The sequence below is a fragment of the Petaurus breviceps genome, unplaced genomic scaffold (genome assembly GCF_028583685.1).
Source record: "Petaurus breviceps papuanus isolate PSGF00001 unplaced genomic scaffold, PetGlider_PUasm1.0 90847, whole genome shotgun sequence".
Taxonomy (NCBI): domain Eukaryota; kingdom Metazoa; phylum Chordata; class Mammalia; order Diprotodontia; family Petauridae; genus Petaurus; species Petaurus breviceps.
In genome coordinates, this window is record NW_027187360.1 from 7977829 (window position 1) to 7998264 (window position 20436).

The following is a 20436-nucleotide window of genomic DNA, read 5'->3' on the forward strand; positions in this document are numbered from 1 at the left end:
GATCTGCCCCTTTCCTCCCCTCCTAACCCCCCCCCCTCGCCCCGCCAAGGTGTGTCTTTAGTTGGAATTGTAATAGGTAGTAGAAAGAAAAGAGAAATAGCCAGGACTTCTGAGCGCTCAGAAAAAAAAAAAAAACAACTATTGGTAATGACTCCGTCGTGGTGTACTGGGCATTACCAGAGCTGTGAAGAAGAGATTTTTCATCAATGGTCAAGCTGCCTGAATGCGCCTATCTTATCTTTCTTTTACTACAGACATTTAAGTCTCGTTCTTCAAGCCTCTATTCAATTCAGTTCTTCAAACTTATGTGTAATTTGTTGATTACTATTATGAAGCAGGGCATTTGGGGATACTTGCATGAAAAACCAGAACCCCTTTCCTTGAAACCTCTTCCAAGCGATGGGCTAAAAACCAAAGCGCTTTGCAAACCTTAAAAGGATTTCAAAAAATATGAAATACTGTGATTGGAGTAAAATTGTTGTTTTTTTATAAAAATCTAGGAAATGAACAAGTTTGAATAACATACTGATGATGTCTTACTAGCTTGAGAACCGAGGTGTCTGGAAGCCATGCTTCTCATTTATCAACTTGAACATTAGAGAAAAGATTTTATGTTGGGTAGGGCTACTTGATTTTTCATTTATACTGACTAAACCACGAATTTCTAAGCAGTTCTTTAAACAATAAGTGTTCGTTTCATTTAAATAAAAGAGGAGATATTGATGCATCTCTCCCAAAGCCCTCCCTAGATAAAAGGGGAAGGGGTGAGTGGAAGAGAACCCTACAAAAAATGAGTCAAAAGCAGCAGATTCTCTTTCCCCATTAACAGATCAAAAGTGTATTTCCCAACCTCCTCAAGCCTACAAAAAGAGGTACTGAATCTGATATTCTGTGATATTCCCCCATTTGAGCTATGAAGAGGAACTGTGGGAGAAAAATAGACCAGTATTGGTCATTCCTTGGCTCTCAGTTTCCTCATCGGTAAAATGGGGGGGGGGGGGGGCGTCATTGAATGATCTCTCAGGCCCCACTCAGTTCTACATCTATGAATCTTTTTGTTCACACCTTTTCTCTCAAGCATGAGGAAAATGTAAAAAAAAAAAATTAGCCACACAGCCAACTACATGAAACCAAACTTTTTCTTTTTGGCCAACTCAGTGCATCCATAATGAGAGAACTTCAAATGGCTCAGAAAAAGAGAAAATGAGTAATATCACTCTTAAGTTAATAAGAAAAAAAGGTACAGATAATTTCTTAACAAATGAAGAGGATTTGTTAGGTGTGACCTTTCGAAATGGCCTCATTATTTGCTGTTATCACACTTGATATGGCTGTTTCTTTATGAAAGTAAACAAATGAATGACTTATTTTTAACTAATCAGTAACAGCCAAGACTAGATTCTAAATCCCAGATTCTTAAAATTCTGTCCCATTCCAATCTATCCACCCAGCTACCAAAATGGTTTTCTTAAAACTCAGTTCAGAACCACCACTTCCCTACTCAAAACTAATGAATCCCTATCATATCTGGGATCAAATGTAAAATACTCTGATTAGTATTCAAAGCTCTTCACAACTTGGCTCCAGTTTACCTTTCCAACTTCATCCATGTTATTTACCCTTTATGCACTCTAGAGTCCATACTTGGCTTTCTCACTGTTCCTATATACAACATTTCATCTCTCCTCCCCATCCAGGGAATGTACTCCTTTCTTCCCTCCACCCTTCCCCCGCTTAGAAATTCTAGTTTCCTTTGAGACTCACCTCAATTACCACCTTCTACTAGAGCTCTTTCCTGATATCTCCTCCCTCTCTCCCCACCCCAGCTGCTAGTATATTTCCCCTTCAAAAATTACCTTCTGTATTCTTTTATAGGCACATGTTTGTCTCTGAATTTAGACTGTAATCTTGGAATAGGGGACTGTTTTACTTTTGCTTTAACATTCCCAGCACTTAGCCCTGTGTTTAGCCAGTAAGTAGTCACTTTATAAATACTTGTTGATTGATTGATTGAAGTACATTAACCTTTAAATACAGCAACCATGAAAATTTCTATTGTCTTTTTTCATTTGTTTAATTTTTTAAAGTGGTATTACTAGAGTAATACAATTACTGTACTATGAGCCTCAGTTAGAAATAGGCAGAGCCTGTGGTTTCATTGGTAAGTCAAGAGATGACTACCAAAGCAGGTCTGTACCTTCTCTGTAACTTACAGTAATAAAGTTGCCTACAGCATTCAGAGGTCAAGTGACTTGCCCAGGGTCACCAGGTAACTAGTGTCAGAGCCAAGACTTAAATCTAGGTTTTTCTGACTTTAACTTTGTACCTCTATCCACTCTGCCATGAAACAAAAATGATTACATTGGTAAATATATTAGAAACCACACTCTTAAAACTGCTATGAGTATGAAGTCATAAATAAGTTTCATAAAGAACAAGACACTTGGCTCGAAAAAAATTTTGATGGAGATTTAAAATAGTTTACCAAAATAATAACTACAAGCATTACTACAACACAAGGAAATGAAAAACCAGGGAAGCAAGACTGGGCCCAACATAATAACAAGTGTACCTGTACTTTATGCATTAATGGCTCACCTTTGAACTCTGAAACAAATGCTGTAAACATAAATAGTGCTGGTAGTTGAGAAGAGTGGCGTCAAAAATTAAGCAAAAATCAAAATAAAGACCTCATAATTCAGGTTAGTAAACAATAAAATGTTTCAGCAAAATAATTGTTTCAGTTATAAAGGTAACAAGTGATTTAAATGCATGGAAACCAAATGTTCTGTATTCTCAGTAAAACACTTCTGTTTTTCTTCATTCCTTCCCTAAACTTCTTTGTCTCCCTAATAAAGCTAAAAAAATACCCTTTCCTCCTCTAAAACACACACACACTCACATGGGCTTTTAGCCTTTAAAATAGAAAGTTAATCACATCAATAGAATTGTCTTTTTACACTTTTCTATTGAACCTTATCATTAAGCCAAGGATCACAAAAGGCCTTCTTTTGGGAGTAATGCCTGATAAAAACAGGAAAATCATAGCAAAATCCTGCCAGGGTCTGAAGGGTAGCAAATGCCTGACATAAAGAAAACTCAATTAGTCTTGGAGTAGCTTTCCAAGGCACATACCTCCTCTTCCAGCATCTGGAAATATATCATTATTCTCTAAACACAAATTTAAATGATTACTGATTTAACATTAATGGTGAAATCTTAAAAATTAAAATTAAATTCCCCAAATAGAATTTAATATAAAAAGTTAAGAATTCTTAAGAAATTCATTATTCTTTTACGAAATAGAAAATGAGCTATTGAGTCCAGATGATATATGTAAAAGGCTTTGCAAACCTTAAAGTACTCTTTAAATACTAGCTATTATTAGCTATTATTGTATATAAATCTTTACTGAAATATCCTACCTTTCCATTCTGTTTCTAAAACCCGTTGAGTGCTACAGAAAGTTATGTAAACTAATATATTTGCTTTAGAAATAGAACAAATGGCAAAATTTCAGTGTTCTTTTTTGAGCTATCAGGGCACATTTTTTTTTTGCAGGGGGGAAGGCAGGGAAATTGGGGTTAAGTGACTTGCCCAAGGTCACTGGGGCTAGTTAGTGTTAAGTATCTGAGGCTGAATTTGAACTCAGGTCCTCATGACTCCAGGGCCCGTGCTCTATTCACTGGGCCACCTAGCCACCCCAGGGCACAGATTTTTAAGAGGATTATCATTTAGAGCTTGATGTGTTGTTAAAGGAACAAGTCATTAAACCTTTTAAGCCTCAGTTTACTCATTTGTAGAAGGGGAAGGTGAACTAGAAGATCTTTTAAGGTGCCCTTTCTAGTTTTAAGTCTATAATCTTATGAAATTACTGACGTTACTGCAAAAAGAGTTTCCGTTTTTTAAATGTGATTAAGTATCAGTTTCCTCTAATTTTTCAGAATTGTCATAACAGACAAGCAATCCCAAAGACATACTTCAGCATGTGGGTGATTATGAAATCACACCATTAACTGTGATTTATCCCTTGTGATATATACCAAGTAACCTAGGTTAGCTAGAATAATACTTCTCTCACCAGGCACTGTATAGAACAGAAGCTAGGATCTAAAACAATATTATCTTTGCCCACTTCTTGCATTTAAAATTTACTACATTGTTGAATAAACTCTCTCATGTGTGCATTTTAACATATTTAATGTGTGATGAAATCATCACAGAAAACATTTCGGAAATTGTTTAAATCCTGGGAGTCTTTAGAGACAGTCAAAACAGGAACAGAACTTGCAAGAAGTTAGTGTTCAGAATAGAAAAAGCTAAAGAGCAGCAGAGAGAAATAGGAAAAGTAAAATGAAAACTTAGGTAAACCCTGCCTGTGTTTGAAACTACAAAAGATATTTAAGAAGGGAACAAGGACAGCCCTTTAACCTAGGAGAATGCACCAGAATAGGGCAGGACTAACAAATGGGACACAAGGGAATTCAAAGCCACTAAAACCTTTTTCTTTCAATTTCTCCTTCATCCAATCATTCATTCAACAAATATTTACTGGAGGCCATTTCTATTTAAAAAAAATACTATCTCAGAGGCACATAGACTCGAACTAAAGGAAATATCTTTGTAAGCAAGGAAAATCAAAATACTCACAACCACAGTACCAGGAACAATGCAGCAGATGGAAGAAACACATCTAGGAGCAGCTTCTTTGAATGCAAAGGAAAAAGGGAGGGACCAGAGTTTTGTCTTTCAACTTTAACACACTTAACAAGTAGTAAAGGACTAAGTTCACACCTTAAAGGACACCAGTATATCCCTTAAAAGTCACAGGGAATTGTTAATATTTAAATACTAGCACTGCTTTAAAAGCGCAAATAGAATCAACGAGGGGAAGAAAGCATATTATTTGGTTTTTTAAATAGGAAAGAAGTACTGTTGTTTAGTAAGTGGATACGGATCCCCTGAAGACCATTACAAGCCCTTCTTCTGACACAGACTGGCGTTATGACCCTGGGCATGTCATGTAACCTCTCCTTACTTTAGACAAATCTCTCAAGACTAAATTGAAAAGAAGGTGCCTGCCTGTGTCTTCCATAAAGGAAGTTCCTTTGTTCAGCATTCCATATACCAATGAAATCTCCGAACAAGTCCCTATTTCCTTTAAAATGGCAAGTACTTTTGGAATTAAATCAGCAAATTAAATTATTATTGTCAAGGAGATAGAAATACAAAGTTTATGCCCAAATATTTTATGGCCTTGAGGAGGGGGAAAACTTTTTCAAGAAAAAGCTATAGTATTACCTAATAGAATACTTTACCCTTGAGTAGGCACTAAATATGCTAATTGAATTTAGCCTTTGCACTTAGTAGGTACTTAATTGTGTAAAATTAATTAAAAATCATCAAAAATAGTACATAAAGGACACTTGGAGAGAAATATTTAAAATAATCCATTTAAATCTTACAGTTCCATCCAATTTTTCAATTTACTGCCCTCTGGGAACATAGTTCTTTTTCTTCCTCCTCTCCCTCAAACTCAGTAGTGCCTCAAACAGAAAACAGAAAAATGAGAGTAAATGATGACATGATGACATATGAATCTTCTCAAAGGAAAATTGAGGGAAATTTTTATTCTTGTATATTAAATACTTTTTCTTCTTGATGGCAGTTGGGTCTCTTTGGGAAGGTCAGGTATACATTATGTCAAAAATACCTACACAATTGTGTCATATAAACAGATAATACATTATATGACCATAGGGGAAATTACTATTTTTATGGTGTATTGCGATTCACAAATGATGCTTCTGAGTACATATGTTTCTCCAGCATTTGGGAAGGAAGAAACAGTGAATAAGTTCAAAACAAATCTGACATTCCTTCTCTTGGAGTTCAAGATACCTACTGACTAGTTATCTTGTGACCAGCAATTATGCATTTTTATAGTCTAAAACAGGGGTCCTTAACCTTTTTTTGTATGTCATGGACCCCTTCTCTGTTTTTAAATGCATGAAATAAAATACACAGGATTACAAAGGAACAGAATTATGTTGAAATACATATTTTAAAACGCTTAAAAACAAAAAAGTTCACAGACCTCAGGTTAAGAACTACTGGTGTAAAAGGCTGGAAAACAGTGGCCTCCAAATCAAGAAACTTCTCATCCTGTGACCCACTGTGAATCAAATCATTTGCAGGTGATTGTTTCACAACTTTTCCCTCCCATTTCCCCTTCCCCCACCTCCCCTTGACCCACCCCTTCTAGTTTTGTTTGATCATCTTTTGCTCAGGTTTCTCAAAAGCTAATCAATAAGCCCTTTTTGTTCATATAGGAAGTACAGTCCAGAAAAGTTTGGGGGCTAAATGTATTCTATAAAACCAATAATAATAATAGTAATACCTGACGTTTGTTAAGCACTTTAAGGTTTACAAAGTACTTTGCATACATTATTTCCTTTGGTCCTCATAAGAATACTGTGATATAGACTATGTTAAGCATCATTATCTTTTTTTACAGATGAGGAAGCTGGGCCTCAAAGAGATTAGGTTAATGGTACTTGGCCTTACACTTGCAAAATTAATTCCAGGTCTTTACTGAGTCAAAATCCAGTACACTTTCCACCATACCAGGCTACACTGCAACTAGAGTAAAGGATATTAACATTATTGACTTTGTGCTTCAATTACGCCATCTGAATAATGGGAATTATATACATCTACATATACTCTTTATCACATAATTTAGTTGGAATGTCCATTTAGTCATCCAGATATTTATTTAGTGCTTCCTGTGTAAAAGGCACTGGATGGGGGTAGGTTATAAGTGAATCGAGAGATATTGGCCCTTATAATTCAAAAAACTTATGCTTGTCAATAAGAAAGGATTCATGAGGAATAGTAACCAACAACACTCCCTCTTGTTTAAGTCAGGGTTTCCACAGTAGTAAGGGTAGCTCACTTGTTGCAGTGAATATTGGGCCAGACCTGGAGTCAGGAAGATCCTCTTCCTAAATTCAAATCTGACCACAGACACTTAACTAGGTGTGTGATTCTGGGCAAGTCACTTAACCCTGTTTACCTCAGTTCCCCATCTGTAAAATGAGCTGGGGAAGGAAATGACAAACCACTCCAGCATCTCTGCCAAGAAAATACCAAATGGGGTCACAAAGAGTTGGACATGACCAAAAAAAGGATTTAACAACAACCACAGTTAAATGAGATGGATGTGTCAATACATCAAAGAATCTGTGATGGGAGCACCTTCCACCAATCAACTTAGTAGATAACTGTTATTGGAGAGAATGAGTAATTTACCCATAGTCACATAGTAGGCATCATAAAGAGAATTTGAATTCATATCTTCCTTATTCTATGCTCCATGCACTACAAGGCCAGAGCACCCAGTTTTAAATGAAATGCTCAGGTGCATTAAATCTTCCAGATTATTTTTGTATTAAATGGCACAACAGAAAAGAAAACTTAAGGTTTGACATTTGTATTCTTTAAAGAAATATGTCAGATACCATGTTAACACATAGGGCATCATCATCTTTTTAGGACTTGTAAAAACAATAGGTGCCACAGTGGGATAGATTCATCTTCCTAAGTTCAAATCCAGTATCATTCACTAAAGTATCTTTTTTTTTTTTTTTGCTTTTTGGAGGGCAATTGGGGTTAAGTGACTTGCCCAAGGTCACAAGGCTAGTTTTTGTGTTGAGTGTCTGAGGCCAGATTTGAATTCAGGTCCTCCTGACTCCAGGGCCATTGCTCTACTCACTGCAACACCTAGCTGCCCCTACACTCCAGTATCTTTGCCAAGAAAACCCCAAATGGGGTCATAGAGAGTCAGACATAACTGAACAACTAAAACAAAAAAAAAACCGATAAGAGGAAAAAGCTCAAGGAACAAAAGCTCCACATCAGTTTCCATCTTATAGTCTCTAAAGTAAAAATGTCAATAAAGAAGAAAAAAGAAAACAACTTTGGGTTTTTGGGCAGATTGACAGAGCTATAAGAGACTGGGGAAGAGAGAAAGCAGTGAAGTATGGTAAGCCCTGAATTTGGAATCAGAAGACCTGCCTCTGAATCCTTAATCTACTACTACATAACTTGCCAAAAGTCACTTAACTTCTCTGGCCCTCAGTTTTCTCATCTGCAAAATGAATGTTGAACTAAATGATCTCTAAAATCAACATTTATTAAATGCTGTGTTCCAAGCTCTATGCGATCACTGGTCTGGCTTTAAATCTTATGATTCTATTCTCCAAGATGTGGGCATATTTACCATTGTTATCTGCTGTTCTTCTCATGCTACTGGAAAGGGCATGTTAATCAAATTCCCTATGAGTTGATTCACCATCCCAGACTTCCCAAACCAGAATTTTTTTTCCGTGACCATGATTCCCCTGTATGTACTGGTTCCCTCCTATTAGAATATAATCTCCTTGAGGAAAGGAACTGTTTTCTTTTGCATTTGTATTCCAAGTGCCAGCACAGTTCTTGACACTAATAAGTGTTAAAGTAATAAATGTTTTTTCATTCAGCTGTTCATTCCTTCCTTGAACATATAACCCAAACTGATTTGTAGGACCCTGAAAAAAATATCATTTTCTAACTTGTTCTTTCAAATGGATGTCTACACCTTGGGGTCTCTTCTCCCTTGTTTTATTTAATAAAAAAGTAGCCTGAACAAATTAACACATAAGCATACCATTGGTATCAGTATAGCCTGGTCCTGTAGCCTGTGTCAGAGTGTTACAGTTGGGATCAGAAAGACCTGAGATTAAGGGTATGGTTTCTGCCCTCAAGGAATTTATATTCTGACTGGGGGAAATAACATGTACTTGTATAGTTATATTTATGTATATAATTCATATGGTTATATACAAAATATATATAAAGCAGAAAGGCTACAATATGATATAATTTATTGGAAGCCAGCCAAAAAAAGTCATAATTTCTAGCTGGTAGGAGAGTTCTCCATATAAGCCTTCTCTACCTCATGAACTATATAAAATATGTTGCATTTAATTATTTTCCTATATGCCTTTCCTTAGGATAACATTTCATCCTAACCAGTCAGTTAAAATTTAAAGAACCAAGAGCTAGAAAACACCTTCAAGATCATCAAATCATTTTTCAGAATTTTACAGAAGGGGAAGCTGAGGCCCAGAGAGGCTAAGTGCTTTGCCAGAGGTCATACAAATGTTAAGCAGCAGAATCAAAATTCAAACGAATCCTTTGACTCCAGATCCACTGCTCTTTCTTCTGCATCACTGCTTTCCCACACTTTTTTTTAAACATGGTTTGTACATATTGTTGACGCATTCTTACTAATAGCAATCTGATGTCCTCTTAAAAATATTTCTAAGTTATTATGTTTTTGTTCCCACTTGCTTTTGGTAAATGTTTTAACATAATAGACAGCCATGTTAACACATGGGTTAAAAGAGTTGAGAAGTGAGTGTGAATAATAGTGTCATCTCTTATGCCATTCAGAACTGCAAGTGCTATTTATAACTCTTTGAAAACAAAATCTGAATAAATATACTTTTAAAAATCATACCTTCTAAAATTCCTTGAGATTAGATTTTTAGGTACTATATTCAGTGGATTCTTTTTCCTTTAAGAGTTACTTCTTTGTGTTCTCTTTACATTAAATATGCATCATGGGATGTCAGTAAAAATCAAATTAATGAGGTAGTCTTCCCCAAAAAGGAATCTTCCATATAAACTCCTTCAGGGCCAATACAGATGGATTTTCTGAAATAACTAATCTAATAGGAATGGTAAAAACACACATATGTATTTGTCGGTGTTCTTGCTCTATTGAAAAAAGAAAGTAAAAATCCTGTGTACAGAAGTACCCAACATTTTCTGAGTCACTTTTACTTGAAATCTACAAATAACAGCATTCATTTCCTCAAAAAAGCCAACAAAATTTTCTGAGGATCAGCTAAAGTTTCTCAGCCTTAAGCCTCTGTTAGCATAGCTATATTACCTACTACATTTACAGGAAATGCCTGCTACTGGCATAGACAATTTTTTGCTAGTCCCATGGCCCAGTATTTAACAGTATTTTCATGCGTGATCAAATCTACTAAATGAAGACAAAGTGCTCATAACAACCCATTTTTTTTTAAACCAACAAAAGAATCTAAGAGAAGGTTGGCCTCCTCCTACCTTCTTTATGATCAGTAAACATGAATGTGGAAATACAGGCACCCATCCCCCACCAAGAATGTGCTTTACTGCTGGCTTGGTAACTATCTCATTACCACATTTTCATCAAGTACACCCCTTTGTCTATTTAATTAAAGTTAGTTTGTTGTTGTTTAGCAATCTTATAGAAATTGTTTTTATAGCTATAGAAGACTCCTCTTTTAAACAATTTTTGAAATGAATATTATTTTATAACAAGATTAAGGGAGACTTTTAAATTCTGTGAATCCTCAGAATTCTGTGATGGGCTGTGGGCCTTGAAATGTAAGCTTGTAGATGATCCAAACCCTTTGTTCAGGTCTGCCCATAGTACCTCAGGTTACTCAGTCAATGTGGTCAGAAAAAATACACATTTTAAAGTCTAGGAATCTGGTCAAAAATTATTTTAAATGTTAAAGAATAAAGGGGAAGGGGTGGGGGGAGATTTCTCTAGCTTCATATAATAACCACAGAAACAAAAGAGCTCTATAGTAGCATGCTGACTCAGAAGGAAGGGTTCTACATTACTTAATTACCAGTATCATGAAGCACCATTTCCTGTAGTGCTTGAATTTTCCTTTCTCCTCCAACTACAGAGTTGGCTACAGAGTATGACTACAGTCATATTCACATTATCATTTACCAGATGAAATAACAGATTGAAGCAGAACAGCTAAAGGGGTCATCAACCTGAAAATAGAGTTGTCTTGGTTTTTTTTTCTTGTTTCATAAAGCTGTACCTGTTCTTATTATTGGTAAATGTTTAAATGAAAATTATTAGGTAGAGTCTAACATTACTTATAAACAATGAGAAAACACCAGGTAAATTTCTAAAGTAGCATTGTTTAAAAAGTTGCCATATTTATGGTTAAGAACACACTGGCAATTTTTCCCAATTTTAAATTTACTCAGTCAAATGTCAAATGTTATCGGTATTAGCAAACATAATTAAGTATTATATTTAACAGATGCAAAAATTCTGGAAATCAGTAAATATAGCTTTTCCTTTACAGGTTATAAAAGGACTGATGGGTATGCTAAGTCTCTATCTCTCAGTCTACTATAATTAGTTCTTTGAACTTAGGATCCTGGCTACTTATGCCCTTTCATTTTACAGATGAAGAAACTAAGTCTGAGAGAGGTTAAATGACTTGATCTAAGTCACCCAGGTAATCAGCACCAGAGCTGATATTTGAACCTAGGCCTTCTGACTCTCAAGACAAGTGTTATTTCCAGTGCCCAGAGCATTTCTGTGACCTCCATTCTCCCACTTTCTTCCATGAATGTGTGTGTGTGTGTGTGTGTGTGCCTCCTCTCCTTTCCCACAGAACTTGTGAATTTGAACGATATAGTCTTATTACTTAGGAAAATGCTGTATCTGTAAATAAACGGAGGTTCAGACTTGGACTCCTCAGAGATAATCAGGCACTAGTGCATTGTTCTCTTGAGTTGCCTGTAGTGACTTTTTATTTCTTGATAAGATAATTCTTTTAAAAGATAATCAGCCTGGCCTGTTTTATGGAGGTATAACCCAATCCTATTGAGATCTCCACTTCCTTGGCAAATTCAGGGATTTTCATGTATTCATTTCTGCCCACGAAGCTTCTATATCATAGAATAACATAGGACAACAATGTGATTATTATTTTTTTATTATAAAGTACATCTCCTTAAAATGCTATATTTACCAAAATCACCTAAAATCAAAGTGAACTGAACTTTAGTTCTTTTTTGAGTGATTTATAAATCCATTATGTTATCTTTCCACGTTTCAGTTTTCTTCTTATTTTTCTCTCAAAAGCACTATGAAGATGATGACAACAAAAACAATAATTTATATTCATAATGCACTTTATCATTTTCAAAGTGTTTTAGGGTAGCTGTTTCTCTATTTTACATGTTAAGGAGATTGAAGCCCAAGTAAGTTGTCCAAACTCACATAGCCAGGAATTGGCAGAGCTCAGGCCATAACCTAGATCTCATCCTTAACCCAATGCTTTTTCCATATATCAGTTCATGTTTTATATGTTTTAAGGCTTGCAAAGTACTTTCTATTCAACAGTCCTCTAAGGTAAGCACTGCAGGTGTGACTGACCCTATTTTGAAGAGGAAGAAATTGATGTTCAGTGATGTTAAATAATTTGTCACATAAGTTACATCACAACCATTATTCAAATTCAGATCTCTCCTATCCTTGATTCCAGGATCCTTTCCACTGTACCACACACTGCTTCTCTTTGGTCATAATGTTGCTAAATGCCATGTGACTCTAGTACTGGCTTCATCAGGAAATTAAAATGTAATAACCTTTTTCAAGCCATTTTTCTAATAGTTATTATTTTTGAGATTTTTATCTTTAACAGTGTTCTTATCAAAAGTACAAAGAAAACATACACACTTTCAATTGGCTATCTTAACCTACAGGAAGAGAGGCAGGATAGGGGATAGGAGGGGGGATGACAGAAGGGAGGGCAGATTGGGGGAGAGGGTAGTTAGAAGTAAACATTTTGAAAAGGGATAGGGTTAAAGGAGAAAACGGAATAAGTGGGGGGCAGGATAGGATGGAGGGAAATATCACAATATGACAATTATGGAAATGATTTGGGTAACTGCACATGTTCAGCCTATACTGAATTGCTTGTCTTCCCAGTGGAGGTGGGTGAGGAGGGAGGAAGGGAAAAAAATCTGAAACCCAAAGTTTCAAAAAAAAAATGTGTTTTTTACATGCAATTGTGAAATAAGATGTACAGCACTGGGGTATAGAGGTCCGTCTTGCCCTGCTAGAAAGTTAGGGGGGTGATGGGAGAGGATATAGGGGAGAAGGGATTGGGGGAAGGGGTATTCAGTGGGCTTGCTATTTTGGAGTGAGGGGTAGGGGAAAAATGGGGAGAAAAAATTGTAACTCAAAATCTTGTGGAAATGAATGTTGAGAACTATAAATAAATAAATTTTAAAAATAGAAAAAAGTACAAAGAAACTGAATCCTATTTAAAACTCTGAACATATCATTATTAAAACATAGTTTGATTCTCTCAGATCAGTAATGATCTTTACACCTTCCAGTGCACACCTCACATAGAACTTGGTTTTGTAACTCTTTAATTAATTTATCACATAATATTGTTTTGTGTAATATTGTACATTATACAACTGTACCTTTGATGGATTATCAATATATTACAGGTCTGTTTGAGGATAGTTATCAATATTGATAGTCACCTATTAGACTGTCTTTTGAGGGCAAAGATATATCTAAACTTTGTATCTCTGCAACCATCCCCATGCTACCCCAGTGGGTACTTAATAAATGACTTGCCAAAAAATCAAAAGTAGGGGCAGTCAGGTAGCACAGCGAGTAAGAGCACCGGCTCCAGTGTCAGGATGACCTGGGGATCAAATACTGGTGCTCAGATGCTTAGCACCACACCCAGAAATAACCGTGTAACCTTGAGCAAGTTACTTAACCCCGATTGCTAAAAAAAAAAAAATCATAAGTAAATGTAACAAAATTATGACTTGAATGGAAAGATACTAGAACACACTACCAACATACTCCTTCATGGAGGTGGCAGGTCCACAGGTGTTAGAAATTGTATGTGTTTTCTCATTTTTTTCAATTTATTAGTTGGTTGTATCTCTTTTCCCCTCAACAAAAAATTCTACTTTTCATATGAGATGGCTTTCTAGAAGGTGAAGGAGCATGGGATACTATGTTGATGTAAAAAACAGAAAATAAAAATAAAAACTTATTTTGAAGAATAAATGACTATTGTATAATTTATTGTTTGAGTGTATATCTCATATGAATTTCATATGAAAAGAAAGCTAAAGAATGAACTGTTTCTGAAATTGTCTTTTACTCCTCTTAGAGAGTGACTTTTGTCCCTTTCTGCTTTTCCCAATATTGTACTGATGGGTTTTTTCTGTTTTCACTCTTTTTTTTTAACTGGACATACAATAAAATACCAAACTTTCTTAGTATTTGGTTAGAAACACTATTATACCAATATGTGAGAATATTTAATTAATACAGAGACATAATTGTAAAATATTTAAAATGAGGTGAGTCACACCCACCTCTCTCTCCACATTTAGCTTGGCCTGTAGCCTGATACCACACTCAGATAGTGTCCTAAGGGGCATGCTGGCCTTTTTGATATGCTTTTTTTACCTATTAAGTAGTTTTTTCAAATATCTTCAGTAGAAACTATATTTAAAGATTTTTGTTTTGTGTTTATTTGTGACTTTTTTTCAAGTTAAAAAAAAACCAACTCTACAGTTTCTTGGTTTACAATGATTATCTGGAAGATAAAGTATAAAGTACTTAAGCTGATATATAAGGCTCCCTACAACCTAGATTCAGCCTACCTTTCCAGTCTTATTTCACTCTTTCCCTTTACACGTTCATTCCCTTACAAATACTCTAAATTTTGGCCAACTAGACTACTGGCAGTCCCCAGTTTTGTTCTTCCCTATGGCACCACCAAAGCACCCAGTCCTATCCTCTGTGCTTAGAATGAATTTCCTTCCATCTCCACCTGTTGAAATCCTTTGCCTAGTTCAGGTACTTCCTCCTCCTTAAAGCTTTTCCTGATTGCCTAGCTGAAAGCAATCTCTCCTTCTTTAACTTTTCTTAGAGCATGTTGTCTTACATTTCTCCTTACCCCATCATATTCTACCATGTAACATATTTGTGTGTGTGTGCGTGTGTGTACAGAGTACCAGAGTATCTTCTATTGGATTGCAAACTTCTTGAGACCAGGGACTTTATAGATTTTTTCATCTTTGCATCTATCAATTAGAAAATACTTTTGCACATAGCAAATGATTTTAAATGTTAATTAAATTTATTGTTGAAATTGTAGTATATGAATATTATGGAATACTATTTCTCTGTAAAGAATGACAAAAACAAGAAATTGAAACATGGGAACACTTGTATGAACTGATGTAGAGAAAAATAAGCAGAACCAGAAAGACAATCAATAAGGTAAACAAACAAACATACCTCCCCCCCCCCCAAAAAAAAAACTACACTAAGAAGAAGCCAAATACAGATTAATTGCAGTGACACACCTCAGTCCTGCAGCAGATGATAAAATATACTTCCTGTCTCCTACTGGAAGCCTGCAGAGTGCTTAAAGTTGTGTATGCTGTCAGATATTCAGTATCACTTGATTTTGCTTAAATGTTTTTTCCCTGTTGAAAGGAAGGATTCAATCAGAAGGGTGTATCAGGAAATAAGTTCCACAGAAAAAGAAAAGCTATCCATACCTTAAAAATAAAGACTAAATCTCTTAATTGAATTTTAATTTGGCTTTTCCCCAAGATTCTTATATGTTTTCATTTCTTCTGCAATGAATGTCAGATTTTGTGGTCTAAATTATTTGTGTTAAATTGTTTATAAAGATTTACATTTCTTGACAATCTGACATACTATATAAATTTGATAGCTCTTTGATAATAAGAAATAGAGTACCAAGGAAGGCTAGTAAAATATAATGATGATAATGATGCTTTGGTGTAGAAATAAGCAAAAATACATAGATTTTTCAAGGAGCTTATTGACAGAAAGAAAAAGCTCATATATAGAAGAATGTTTAAAGTAGCATAATTTGTGGTAACAAAAAACGAAACAAAGTATGTGCCAAATAATTGGGAAATGGCTGAACAAGCCATAACATTAAAATAATTCAATACTATTGTGCTATAAAGGAATGATGATATAAAGAATTCAGAGAAACATGAACAATTTCTATGAAATGACACATATTGAAGAAAGTGGAACCAAAAGAAAAAACTACACAAAGACTACAACAATGTAAATAAAGTCATTTTTGAGAGGCAACAAAACTCTGATCAAATGTAATGGCCAATGATGGCGCCACAGTTTCCCCTTAAGGACACACACACACACACACACACACACCCCTCTTTTTTTTTAAGATTTTTCTTTTTTTTGCTTTTTGGAGGGGGGAAGGTAGGGCAATTGGGGTTAAGTGACTTGCCCAAGGTCACACAGCTAGTTTTGTGTTAAGTGCTCTATTCACTGGGCCACCTAGCTGCCCCCCTACATCCCTCTTTCTATTAAAACTCAGTACTGGGTTTTTCCCTCTAGGGAGTGTGCCTCACTTCCTTCTTAACATTAAAAACTATTAAACATATTATAAAGGTTATCATGATGTAAATTATACTGTTTAGATATTTGTTGTAAAGTACCTATTACATCAAAACAAACTATATTAATATATGTATATTTTAAAGAATACATGAGTTCAGGTGGCTAGGTGACTAAGTGAATAGAGGAGAGTCAGGAGGACCTGAGTTCAAATTCGACCTCAGACACTTAACACAAAAACTAGCCGTGTGGCCTTGGGCAAATCACTTAACCCCAATTGCCCTCCAAAAAGCAAAAAAAAAAAAAATGAGTTCAAATCATCAAACAATTCGAAATCAATTAAAATGACTTTTCAAACTTATTTTTGTTCTTTGCACCAAAGTTTAAAACCATCACTTTCAAATTTAGATAGTAAATCAATCATTTTATCATAGGTCTTGCCGGAAGGGATCTTGAAAGCAGATTGAGGGGTGAACATTATCTATAACTCATTTTCAGGTTTATCACAGACATCAAGACCAAACCTTAAACAGAAGCAGATCCACTCAATGCATCAAGTTTGGTGAGACAGAATAGATTAGCATTCAATTAATTCAATTCAATGAATATTTATAAAGCTCCTACAGGGTACACAGCACCATGTTATGCCTAGAGTAGCATCTTCCAGCAGTGTGGGAAGAAGTGTTGGAACTGTATCTACAGAGATGCTATGGAAGATAGAATGTGGTATACACCACTATAGCTAAGTGAAAACCCTTCAAGCACAAAATAATGTTGAAGGTTCTTGTATAAAGATTCATATTCTCACTATCTTTCTATTCCAGGGCCTCTAAAATGTTACCTTATCATTAAAAATCACTACAGGAGATGATGTAATATTTAGCACATATTACAATTATTAAGCAAAATTCCCAAATTGTCTTCGGTGTCCTCATCTCTCTAGGCCCCAATTTCCCCTTAAATGATGGACTGAACTAAGTATTTTTTAAAAGTCCCCTTTCAATTCTTTTAGTCTATAATGCTAATGGAATTATAATTCTGAAAGAATTATACAAATAACATTGAATCACTGAAAAACTACAACTGAGGTCCCAGAAACATATTTTGGAGAATATCTCTGAAAACTGGGGTGTAAATAAAAATTTAATTACTACTGTTAGTGATTGAACTGGAACCCTTAAGTGTAGAGACTCTCAGCACAATTATTGTAGCTGCCTTTTCTCTCAGCAGTTGGCAGCATGTAATCAAGGTAGAAGATGACCATACACAAATAGTGTGATTTTCACATTTAAAAAAATTTTTTTTTAGTTTTGATAGAATTGCAAAAGTTCTTTTAAAAGTCACCTGATTTAGAAGAAAGATGAAGCCACACATAAATGTAATTACATCACTGCTCTTTTGGACTAAGATTATTAGACATGCTCTCTATTAAACTCAGGAGTAGCCCTCTAATTATCCCACTCTTTTCTCAATTCCTTCAGAGAAATCAGCCTTTTCCAGTGTAGTAATTCAAAAAGAACACTTTATTCCAACTACTCCATCTTGGCTCTGAGTTTATTCCCTAGAATATCTCTGCAGCAAACAAAAAGCAGTTGTTAAATGAAACATAAATATCTCTCAGGCTTATTTCTCTTCTTTTTGTTTGTATGTTTGCTTTGTTTTTGCTTTTGTTTTAAATATGTAGAATCAAAAAGGACCGAACTAAAGCCAAGAAAAGTGGAGCAGACCTAGCTAGGTCAACGTGTATGGAATACCCTGACCTAACAGCACTTAATACAGTATCTAGCACATAGTAGGCAAGCCTGGATTGATACTGGGATTTCTACAATGCCATCAACCTGAAAGTCACATTTCAGAGGAATGAAACTTTACTAATGATATCCTCTATGACTTCCTCAAATACAACTCACATACATGATTAACTTTGATATTCCTTAAAGTATTTCTTTAAATCCATTCTGGTCATGAGTAAGCATGTACTTTGCTCATCCTTGTGCCTTGTTTGCTCATATTGTCCCTTAACAGGGATAAGCAATTATAGTAAATGTTTTTCCAAAGTGTTTTATAAAGAGTACATAACTTAAACAGCTTTGAAATCTGAATAATTCTATTTTCATTCCACAAAGATAATGAGCAATTTGGGTATTTTAATTTATAGAATTAATAGTTCTTCCAAGGTCTAGTGTTGGGTACACATGTTTGCCATTTGGCTTTTCCCTCTTTTGGTCTTTCATTGCTATGTTAAGTTCTCTATATTTGGCTCTGGGTGATGTGGAAACATGGATGTCTTTTTCTGACATCTGTAACAGTCCTCTGCTATTAAGGTAAGGTAGACTTCTGTAACAGGAGTAGTAACAGGCTCAGCACTGCCCTAACACAACAGACATGAGTGACAACAAGTTTGATTGTGTAATTTTCTTGGTAAAATTGACCTGAGGCTAGTCACATGTTTTCTCTCTACAATCTACAAACTGTTTTCAATGTGTTTCACATTTTGCCACAGTAATCACTTTTACTTGTTAACTTTACTGAACAGTTGTGCTTTATTATGAGAACTGTATTTTTTGAATGTGAGGTGAAATTTAGGGTTTTCCTTCCTTAAGAAAGACAAAGCAGCCTGAAAATAGAAGTATGAGGTAGCCACAGCAACATTCTTCACTTTATTTACTGATTTAATGTGTCTTCCTTCACCAATTAAACTGTATTTGCATGCCTTTACCATGAGAAACAACATTTATTCCAGTAATGAGTCAGCTGAGACATCTTCTTGTGTTTACAACTCAGAGACTGGATACCATAGGACTAATGCATAGAGAATGGATATTTTTCTACATTAAGAAATGTCAGGATTATCTTTCTGTAATTAAAAAAAATACAAAAAAAACTATTGACGTTCTCGAATTGAAATATGTACTTCCTTGTCTCTCTCCCTCCCACCTCCACCCCCCACCCCCACCCCACTTGGATTAGAGGTATTCATTTTTAAATGGTTAGTTTAAATCCTTAGTGTTTTGCACTCTCAGGACATTTTCAGTGTTAGATTTTCAATCGATGCAGCTGAGAGGGAGGTCTCAACCTATACTGCTCCCATATTATGTTACATAGGATGTATATTGGGGAGGAGGTGGGGGGTGGACACTGTATTTTTTTTTTCTTAATAGAGACTGGAAACAATATAAATACTTAAAGTTAAAACAAAACAAAACTCTCATACTTCCTCCTTCAGACTTCCTGTTCCTTGTATTTGAGTTTATTTATCACACTTTATTTTTCAACAAGTACACATTGTTTACTGAATGAAATTCCTTTTAGGCTATAAAAATAAAGGGTGTAGAAGATTGCATTATAGCAACATAAAGCACTCCTGAATGTTAGATACATCATTTTTAAATGACTTCTGATAACATTATATTGCATTTTTCCAAAAAGAAACACTGAGTCATTTATGAAATTACCTAAAATTTTGAAATTTGATTGTGCCCTTTCTCCCTTGCCTCCTTCTTTACTCTGTGCCAAAAGCAAATGCAGAAAGTCAAGCAAGAGTTGCCTAAATCCAGAAAGTTGTCAGAGAGTTAGCTTCTAGCTCTGGAGTGTGTGGGCACAGTCAGCTATGACAAAGGCCAGTGAAAACTGTTTGCCAAAATGTGTAAGGAGTTAGCCTCCCATTTTGTACTCACAGTTGTTGAAGGCACCAAATTACATTCACACCTGCAGGACCAAGCCACAAGTGAGCTTTTGCCTCTTCCTCTGTGGAACCTGTGATTAACCAGTTCTGGTGCAGCAACTATTTGGCCAGGGAGTTGGATTTTTTCCAGATTTCTTGTGGAACAGCAGTGGGTGTGGTCCTATAGATAGGCCTGTCTTCCAAGTAGGCATTGAATATTTATGGCCAAAGCACCTCAGAACTTGGACTACAGTGTGGTACAAATAAACCATTCTATATTTGGCCCAAAAATATTGACTCCTCATTCCATTTGTCACGAGCAATCTGGCATAAAGACTAAGGCTTTGTCCACAGGAGAGTAAACAAATGTTTTGGCTAGCAATAAATAAACCTGTGTGGTTATGTTGAAACCTAGGAATGGATTCATTTTTTTTTTCTGTAGTACATGGCTGGC

At 35.5% G+C, this 20436-nt stretch overlaps 1 protein-coding gene across 3 annotated transcripts in view; it reads right to left on the reverse strand.

The window, feature by feature from the left end:
* The window catches only part of ZNF217 (zinc finger protein 217), a 74959-nt gene extending 54857 nt beyond the window's left edge, over positions 1-20102 (reverse strand). Inside the window, exons 1-2 of one of the 3 annotated variants that reach the window (XM_069072434.1) lie at positions 19996-20102; positions 15277-15399 (exon numbers count right to left, since the gene is read on the reverse strand). The gene's annotated coding sequence lies outside the window, so the exon portion shown is untranslated. Of the gene's footprint in view, positions 1-4650; positions 4704-15276; positions 15400-19995 lie in introns of those variants that run through there. The other 2 variants (XM_069072436.1, XM_069072435.1) reach the window with 2 other exon arrangements.
* Between the last annotated feature and the right edge of the window lie 334 nt (positions 20103-20436).